General features: G+C 39.9%; 1 pseudogene; it reads left to right on the top strand.

Moving 5' to 3' along the window:
• The first annotated feature begins 293 nt into the window (after positions 1–293).
• LOC131157810 (G-type lectin S-receptor-like serine/threonine-protein kinase At2g19130) lies at positions 294–2774 on the top strand (annotated as a pseudogene).
• Positions 2775–10304: the final 7530 nt, after the last annotated feature.

Here is a 10304-nt window from a genome sequence, read left to right on the forward strand (position 1 = left end):
TGGAAAAACGAGTCCCTCAATCTCAACATCAATAAGGCAGGCGGTTGCTTCATTAAATGATTCTTCTGTGTTGACCTGTTCCTGCAATTTGGCTTTAGGACCAGTCCTAGATCTGTCCACCTACCTGCTTTTCCACATCATCATTATTATTCCCTTCACCTTCTTGCTTTTTCACGTACATATTACTCTCTATCTAGTTCTCTCTTTCCCCCTCTCTTTGGACGTGCGTTTCTCATATCAAACATTTCCCTACAATTTCCTTCTGCAAACATCTCCTTCTGTGTTGTGAAACCATGGTTAACGGAAATATTTCTTGCTTCATGGTTTATGTTGTCCTGCTCTGCACATCTCTGAAGACCCATTTCTCTTTTGGAGCCGATGACATTTCTCTTGGCAACTCATTGTCTGGGGACCAGACCATAGTCTCTACTGGTGGAGAATTTGAGCTGGGCTTCTTCAATCTAGGTAATTCTTCAAACTTCTACATAGGCATCTGGTACAAGAAAATTTCTTTACAGACTGTAGTCTGGGTGGCAAACAGAGACAAGCCTATCTTTGATAAATACTCCTCGGATCTGAGGATCTTGGATGGTAATTTAGTTCTTTTAAATGGGTCTAAAAACCAAGTATGGTCTACAAATTTAGATTCCAGTACTTCAAATTCTACTGAAGCAGTTCTTTTGGATAACGGAAACTTTGTTCTGAGAGATGGGCCAAATTCGTCTACAACAATATGGCAAAGTTTCGATTTCCCGACAGATACATGGCTTCCAGGTACGAAGCTTGGACTGGATAAGCGCAACAATAGGACACGGCAGCTTACTTCGTGGAAAAATTCGAATGATCCTGGTACTGGAATCTTCACTCTTGAACATGACCTAGGTGTGTCAGAGCAGTATATTATGGTGCGGAATATGACCAAGCAGTATTGGACCAGTGGGGAGTGGAATGGGCATATTTTTAGTTTGATTCCTGAAATGAGATCGAATTATATGTACACTTCAATACAATTTAACTACAGCTACGTAACGAATGAAAATGAGAGCTATTTTACATATTCATACTCTAATACTTCCATTAAATCAAGAACTATTGTGGATTTATCTGGGCAGGTCAAGTAATTGTCCTGGTTGGAGACCACGCAGCAGTGGTATCTGTTTTGGACCCAGCCTCCACAGCAATGTGCAGTGTATGCTCTTTGCGGGCCATCTGGTATTTGTGATGAGAACACTGATAAATTATGTAGCTGCCTGCCGGGCTTTATCCCAAGCTCCCAGAAGAATTGGAATTCGAGTGATTGGTCCGAGGGTTGTAAAAGAAATGCCAATTTGCAGTGTGGTAATAATGCCTCTAATAGCCGAAAAGACCAGTTTTTGCCTAGGCCTAACGTGAGGTTGCCCGTGAACCCACAGGAATTGCAGGCAAAAAGTTTGGGAGAATGTGAATTGGCATGCCTGAGCAACTGCTCTTGCACTGCCTACGTCCATGACAATGGTGGGTGCTCCATCTGGATTGAAGACTTGTTAAATCTGCAACAATTTTCAAAATTTGACAATAATGGAAAAACTCTTTTTGTTAGACTCGCCTCGTCTGAATTCCCTGATCACAGTGGTAGTAAGGAAGAAGTTGCCGGTATAGTTGCGGGTTCGGTTGCAGTTGTAATGGCACTCTTCAGTCTTGTTTTGGTCTTGCGCCTTCGGAAGAGGAGATCAGTCAGATCAACAAAAGACGTACAGGGGTCATTGGTGGCATTTCGGTATAGAGACCTGCTAACTGCGACAAAAAAATTCTCGGAAAAATTGGGGGGAGGAGGTTTCGGCTCTGTTTTCAAAGGGATAATGCCTGATTTTACTGTTGTAGCTGTTAAGAAGCTTGAAAGCGTCAGCCAAGGAGAGAAGCAATTCCGAACAGAAATCAGCACAATTGGGACCATCCAACATGTTAATCTAGTCCGGCTTCGGGGATTTTGCTCTAAAGGCACTAAGAAGTTGTTGGTCTATGACTACATGCCAAATGGGTCACTAGATTCTCATCTTTTTCATAAGAAAGATTCATCTAAAGTGTTGAGCTGGAACATAAGGTTCCAGATTGCACTGGGGACAGCAAGAGGACTGCTTTATCTGCACGAGAAGTGCAGGGACTGCAAATTACACTGCGACATAAAGCCTGAAAACATTCTTTTAGATGCTGGGTTCTATCCTCAAGTGGCAGATTTTGGCCTTGCAAAGCTTGTTGGTCGGAACTTCAGCCGTGTATTGACCACTCTTAGAGGCACGAGAGGCTATCTTGCGCCAGAATGGTTTTCAGGTGTGGCAATTACAGCCAAGGCCGATGTTTACAGTTATGGAATGATGCTTTTCGAATTGATATCTGGAAGATGAAACACTCAGCTACCCGAAAATGAAAAACACAAGTACTTCCCCATTTCGGCTGCAACCAAAATAGCTGAAGGCAACGACGTCCTTGGTCTACTAGACCATAAGTTGGATGGAAAAGTATATGCAGAAGAGCTAGAAAGAGTTCTTAAAGTCGCTTGCTGGTGCATCCAAGATGATGAAACACATAGGCCATCGATGAGTCAGGTGGTTCAATTTTTTCAAGGGATTTTGGATGTTGAGCGACCAATGATCCCAAGATCTCTCCAAATGCTTGTCGAGAACTAAGAGCACATAGATATCTTTGCCGAGTCATCCTCAAGCCAAAGTGTGCAAGAGAGTTGCGATGCCTCAGCTACTTCACCTTATGCCAAGTACGTCACCGGCATTGAGTTTTGAAGAACGACAGTTGAAAATGTGCATCGCCTTGGAATTTGGTCAAAGTTTATAATTCTTGTTTTTCTAACAGTGGCGTGATGGTTTGCTCGTTCAGTGGTTTTTTTTTGTTTCTAGTAATTGACTGCATATTGTTTTTCTTAAGCATTGGTTTTTATGCTTTGGTGGTGCGCCGGCTCATCCTCAAGCCAAAGTATGCAAATAAGTTGCAATGCCTCATGTCTTGGGCCGATTATTTTCATACCTTTGTGAAGGTCAGTGTGGCGCTAGCTAAAACACTTTTACTTAATTAGACAGCCTATCATTTACCAATATTCATCAACGAAACACTTTTATTAACATTCATTCAAATAATAACGGAAATAGTAATCAATTCATGAAAGCCGTGACAAGCAAACACTAAATATTGAACCATACGTAATTCATTAATAATACCTCTGTTGACATTGTGTATTTAGCGAGGGAGGCAAGTAGGCTAAATACGTTGATGATAGCTAGTGAGTTTTACAATAATTGATGAACACTCGCCCTCCCCTAAATAGCTTTCCATGCCATTCTCACTTTGGCACTAGGAAACATCAAAGTGATCGAGAAGTCATACTGCCTTATTTGACATAAAATGAAATAAATACTGGAAAATAACCTTACATTAATATTTACATGATGGAAACTCATCCCAAACACATGAGGCAAGCAGTCACAGGAAAGTATAATGCCCTGAACAGGTTTAGCTCGTGACATTCTCCCCCACTTATGCGGTTGACGTCCTCGTAGACTTTGACTCTAGGTACACTTCAACTTTGTCCACGAACAGTTGCATATCTTCCGCAGAAACTTAACTGATTTCTTCTTCACAAAGGCCTTTCCACCTTACTAAGAACTCCTACCGCTTCTTCCTTGAGGATATGAACTCTCGGTCTGCAAGGATATCTTTAACTTCACATCTATCAGGTTGAACTGTACTCACTTCTACTCTGGTTGACTAACTTTTGCTCGGATCGTCGATGTTGGCGTTGTACTGATTGAGGCAACTAACGTGAAACACATGATGCACTTTCATCCAAGTCGGAAGGTCGATTCTGTAGAAGACCTTCCTATTGTGATATGGATCGTATAATGAAGATACACAGTGGAATAAACAACAACAAGTAAATGTAAATAACACTCACACAACTAGAACAAGATCAACACGAAGATTTTATGTGATTCAGCAAAGCCTACATTTACGCAAACAATGACACAAATTTCACTAAAGAAATCAAAATGTACACAATACACTTCTCTAATGATCATCTCTCTTCTCAAAATATGCCCAGATGACATATATAAAAGTTCCTTGGAGGTTTCCTTCCATTTGCCCAACCACTCAAAGTTCAAAAAATTTAAAATTTAGAAAAACTGACGCAACCCAGGCACCTCTCGTCGACGAACACAGTGCCTCGTCGACGAGACCAAGAGGACCCTTCGTCAACGAATACAGGACTCTCGTTGACGATACTAGAAATCTAAAAATTCCTGCTCTCAGTAATTGTTCGTCGACGAGCTTCAGAACCTTCATCGACAAACCTATGTTGTTCCCTCGTCGACGAGCATAGGCCCCTCGTCGACAAGTCCTGCTGTGCTTCACCCTTCATGTTTTTCCTTCTTCCTTCTTTGCTTATAAAAACATAAGTATAAAAGTCATAAATAACAATCTCCACCTTGGAGATTATATGCCCCTTAGGAGAATCTCAAAAAGATGAACTGTTTCTCTTTGAACTTAAAAATGCTTGGTTGGGTATGTCTCTCTTCTATCACTTGGAGACATGAAGTAAGTCCAAGCAATGCTTAAACTTCTCTGAAGTAACTAATTTGGTCAGAATATCTGCTGCATTATCAGATGTGTGAACTTTCTCCAACACAAGTTCACCCGAAGTAATCGATTCCCGAACCTTGTGGAACCTCACATTGACGTGTTTTGTCCTAGCATGGTATACCTGATTCTTTGCCAAGTAAATAATACTCTGACTATCACAATGCAGCACCACACTATCTTACTATAACCCTAGCTCTCTAACTAAACTAGTAAGCCATAAGGCTTCCTTTGTAACTTCGGCAACTACCATATACTCCGCCTCAGTCATGGACAATGCAACTAGAGATTGTACCATGGATCTCCAACATACCGGTCCTCCTACAAGGGTAAACATATATCCCGTTGTAGACCTTATGTTATCCATATCTCCAACATAATCTGCATCAACAAACCCCATAACTGAAGGACAACTCTGTTTCTTACCGAACATGATGCCATATCTTGATGTAGCTCGCAAGTATCTAAGTATCCATTTGACGGCTTCCCAATGCTACCTTCCTGGATTAGAGAGGAACTTGCTCACCACGCTTACCTCATGAGCCAAATTTGGCCTCGTAAATACCATGACATGCATTAAACTCTCCCATAGTACTAGCATAGGGGACCTTTGACATGTCCTGAATTTCCTCATCCAAATTTAGGTAATCTATAGTAGACAACTTGAAACGATTAGCTAGAGGTATAAACACCGGTCTTTCATCAGCCATGCTAAATCTCTCCAACACCTTCTGCATATAACCGCCTTAAGATAACCATAATTTCCCTGTAGTCCTGTCTCGGCGAATCTCCATCCCAAGTATTTTCTTGGTTGAACCAAGATCCTTCATGTCAAATTCCTTATACAACAGGTCCTTTAACTGATTCACCTCAGTTAAATCTTTTGTAGCTATCAACATGTCATCAACGTACAATAACAAGAAAATAAAAGAACCATCCTCAAGTTTATTCACATAAACGCAACAATCATGCTCACACCGTTTGTAGCCAATCTTCACCATGTACGAATCAAACCGTTTATACCATTGCCTTGGAGACAGTTTCAGCCCATAAAGAGAATTCTTCAACCTGCAAACAAAATTTTCTTTTCCTTGTTCAATGAATCCCTCCGGCTATACCATGTAGATTTGTTCCTCCAAGTCACCGTGAAGAAACATCGTCTTCACATCCATTTGTTCCAAATGAAGATCGTAATAAGCTACCAACCCCAACACAACTCTGATAGAAGTATGTTGGACCACTAGAGAAAAGATCTTATCATAATCTATCCCCTTCTTTTGTGAGTATCCTTTTGCCACCATCCGTGCCTTGAATTTCTCTCCTTCCTTTTCTGAAATTTCCTCCTTCTTTCTATACACCCATTTACAACCTATCGGTTTCTTCCCATCTGGAACCTCCACCAAATCCAAATTTAGGTTCTTATGTAATGATTCCATCTCCTCAATCATCCCTCCCATCCACCTATCTTTCTCCTGATTGTGCACTGCTTCTTGAAAAGAAGTTGGATCGTTGCAACAAGTAAGGAAAGCATAAGATACTAACTCAACAAAATCATTCATTGATAGAGACCTGATAGTGCGTCCGGATCTCCGTATAGGAGTATCGTCGATTGTTGGTTTCCCGAGCTAGAGCTCCTTACAATCACGAGACCATGATCATTTTCATTGCCCTAAGCTTCCAACTCCACCTGCACAACGTGTTCATCACTGCCCCAGTTTTCTGGCTCTTGTTTCCATTCATCAAACCTTTGAGTACGCTTCACCATAGCCTTCTCATCAAAGACTACATCTCTACTGATCACCACCTTATTTGCCACTAGGTCCCACAGCTTATACCCCTTCACACCCTTTGGATATCCCAAGAAGATGCAATGACGAGACTTTGGATCAAAATTAGACCTCTTCTCACTAGACACGTGGACATAGGCTGGACACCCAAATACCTTCAATTCGGAGTAGTCTACTGCATTTCCCGTCCAAACCTCTTCTGCCACTTTACCCGCTAGTGATGCCCTTGGTGATCGGTTAACCAAAAAACAAGTCATACTAACTGCCTCAGCCCAGAAGTTCTTCGATAGCCCTACATTCAATCTGAAACATCGAGCCCTATCAGCAAGAGTCTAGTTCATCCATTCTGCCACACCATTTTGCTGAGGTGTTCGACGAACTGTAAAATGTCTTTTGATGCCTTGCTCTGCACAAAACTCCATAAACCAGGAATCAGCATACTCAGTCCCATTATCTGACCTTAAATATTTTATTCTCCTCCTTGTTAAGTTTTCCACTTCAACCTTCCAAATCTTAAACTTGGCAAATGTACTAGATTTGTGACGTATGAAGTAAACCCGAACCTTTCGTGTGTAATCATCAATGAAACTCACATAGTATGCATGTCCACCCTTTGATGTAACTCTAACTGGGCCCCAAACATCTAAATGTACATAGTCTGGAATTCCTTTCATCTTGTGACTAGCTGATTTGAATTTTGCCCTGTTCTGTTTTCCAAGAACACAAAATCTGTTGAATTCCAACTAACATGATTTTAAACCTTTCAACAATTTTCTTGTGTATTTCTTTCATGTCATGTTCTCTCATATTCCTAAGATGTGCATGCCACAAGACAGTCTCATTTGTTTCAGCACCTACAGCTACAACTCCACCTACAATGGTAGTTCCCTACAACGTGTAAATATTCCCATCTAGTTTTTGCCCTTTCATCACGGTTAGATTACCTTTCCATACTGTCAAGACTCCACCTTTGGACTTGTAATTAAAGCCATTACAATCCAAAGTACCAAGAGATATCAGACTCTTTCTCAATTCAGGTATATGTCTTACATTACACAATGTTCTTACAGCACCATCAAACATCTTTATCTTTACATTTCCTATGCCAACGATTTTGCAAGAAGCATCATTACCCTTAAGAATTGATCTAGAATTTACTAATATGTAAGTGCTAAACCACTCCTTTTTTGAATTCATGTGATAAGAACATGCCGAGTCAAGTATCCAAGAGTCCGTTAGATTATCCGACTCCACTGAAACTGATAAAACATCACCATTCGGTGAAACCTATTCTTAAACAACATTCACAGATTTAGAAGGTGAAACCTCTTCTTAAACAACATTCACAGATTTAGAAATCCACTCATGCTTATTAGCATTTCCCTTCTTCCAATCTAGACACTCCTGTTGCACATGCCCCTTTTTTCGGCATTTATAACAACAGATTTCCTTCTTCTTCTTGGATTGATTCCAAGATTTCTGATTAGATCCAATTTTAAAATTTCCTTTACCTCGCTTATTACAACCCTTTATCACAAGTCCTTCTCCTTCATCACATATTTTCAATATTTGATGAAAATTTAACAAGGCAATTGTTACTTCTTCCAAATCAAGTGTTTCTTTTCCTCATGTAAAAGTGGTCACAAGATTTTCGTAGGTATGAGTTGACGGCAAAGAATTTAACAGCATCAAAACCTTATCATTCTCATCAAACTTCACATCAACTCTTATAAGATCACTTATGACTTGATTAAATGTATTGATGTGTTGATCTAGACTAGATCCTTTTACCATCTTAAGCTAATATAAATGCTGCTTAAGAAAAAGTTTGTTATTTAGGGATTTAGACATGTACCGACTTTCTAACTTTCACCAAATAGCCGCTAGAGAATCCTCTTCCATCACCCAATAAAGAACTTCGTCAGCCAAACACAAGAGTATTGTCGACGCTGCCTTTACTTTCAAATCTACCCATGTTGTCTCATCCATTCCTTTCGGTTGAGTATTATCTAACGCTTTAGCCATTCATTGTTGCACTAGAATATCTTTCACTCTCCTCTACCATAAACTGAAGTTTTTTGTTCCATCAAATTTGACAATGTCAAATCTTACAGAAGATGATTCTGATGCCATAACAACTACTCTCTAATATCAATTTTTTATGATATGGATCGTATAATGAAGATACGCAGCGGAATAAACAACAACAAGTAAATGTAAATAACACTCACATAACCAGAATAAGATCAACACAAAGATTTTACGTGGTTCGAAAAAACCTACATCCACGGAAGCAATGACACACAAATTTCACTGAGAAAATCAAAATGTACACAATACACTTCTCTAATGATCATCTCTTTTTTCAAAATATGCCTAGATGACATATATAGAAGTTCCTTAGAGGTTTCCCCCCGTCTGTCCAACCACTTAACGTTCAAAAAATTCAAAATTCATAAAAACTGCCGTAGCCCAGGCGCCTCTTGTCGATGAACACAGGGCCTCGTCAATGAGACCAAAAGGACGCTTTGTCGATGAATACAGGACTCTCATTGACGATGATAGAAATATGAAAATTCCTGATCTCGGTAATTGTTCATCGACAAGCTTCAGAACCTTCATCGACGAACCTATGTTATTCCCTTGTCGACAAGCATAGGCCCCTCGTCGATGAGTTTTGCTGTACTGCCCCCTTCATGTTTTTCCTCCTTCCTTCTTTGCTTATTAAAACATAAAGTATAAGAGTCATAAATAACACTTCCCGACTTTGGCCAAGATGGGGATTAGTCCTTCATATTTGCGAAGTAGTCTCCTATCTTGTCCTTGTAGTGACCTGACCTATTCAGGACTGAGCTTAACAAGAACCAAGTCACCTACATTGAAGTGCTGCGATCTTCTCCCTTGATATGCCCACTTCTTCATCTATTTAGAAACTTTCTCCAGGTAGGCTTGGGCAATCTCAGCATTCTGTCTCCATTCTTTGGTGAAGATGTACACCCTGGGATTCTTTCCTCTGTACGGCTCATCCACTGTGTGAGGTAACGATGGTTGCTGACCTGTAATAAGCTCAAAAGGATTCTTATTGGTAGTTGAGCTCTTTTGGGCATTGAAACAGAAGTGAGCCACATCAAGTAGTTGTTATGATGCCCCGAACCCATTAGGTGGAACCCTAGCGCCACGCTATTCAATCCTCCATCTCTAATACCATAATTAACATACACGTAGTGGAATAAAAATAAATAACCTCAAATAAATATCAAACTTCTATATAACATCCCAAAAATGAATACTACAACATCTAGATATCCGTATTTATAACCCGCAGTTAAAACATAACCCCGTACAAATATATTTGTATATTTACCAGTATCTCACAATACCCCAAAAAGAAAACTACAAAAAATAGTCCCAGCCAAGGCCTTCAAGCCCAATCTCTAGAAGAACCTGAAAAGTTGATAATCCACTACGGTGAGACACTTCTCAATAAGGATGGAATAAATTATAACAGTGTTTCGCAGATGAGTTTATATATATATATATATATATATATCAAAATAAATAATTTCTTATATAATATCAATAACAGGTGAGAAAACGCATCATTATTAACATCACTGACATCTGATATCATATACACATCCAATATGCACAAGTATATAGTTTTTATGTAGGCGAAAGTCCTCGAGGATAGGGAAGATTACCCGCCTGTACAAGTATCTTTCCTTTGCTCTAGTAACTAAAAGATACCTACCAAAGCACTCACCTTACTTAGTAAGCCCTCAAACAAATAATACCTTGCCATCAGTATACACATTATTTTTTTTTTTAAAGGCGAAGGTTTCTAAGGATCGGGATGATTACCTGCCCATACAAGTAGCATCCCTTTGCACTGAT

The sequence above is a fragment of the Malania oleifera genome, chromosome 1, assembly GCF_029873635.1.
Source record: "Malania oleifera isolate guangnan ecotype guangnan chromosome 1, ASM2987363v1, whole genome shotgun sequence".
Taxonomy (NCBI): Eukaryota; Viridiplantae; Streptophyta; class Magnoliopsida; order Santalales; family Ximeniaceae; genus Malania; species Malania oleifera.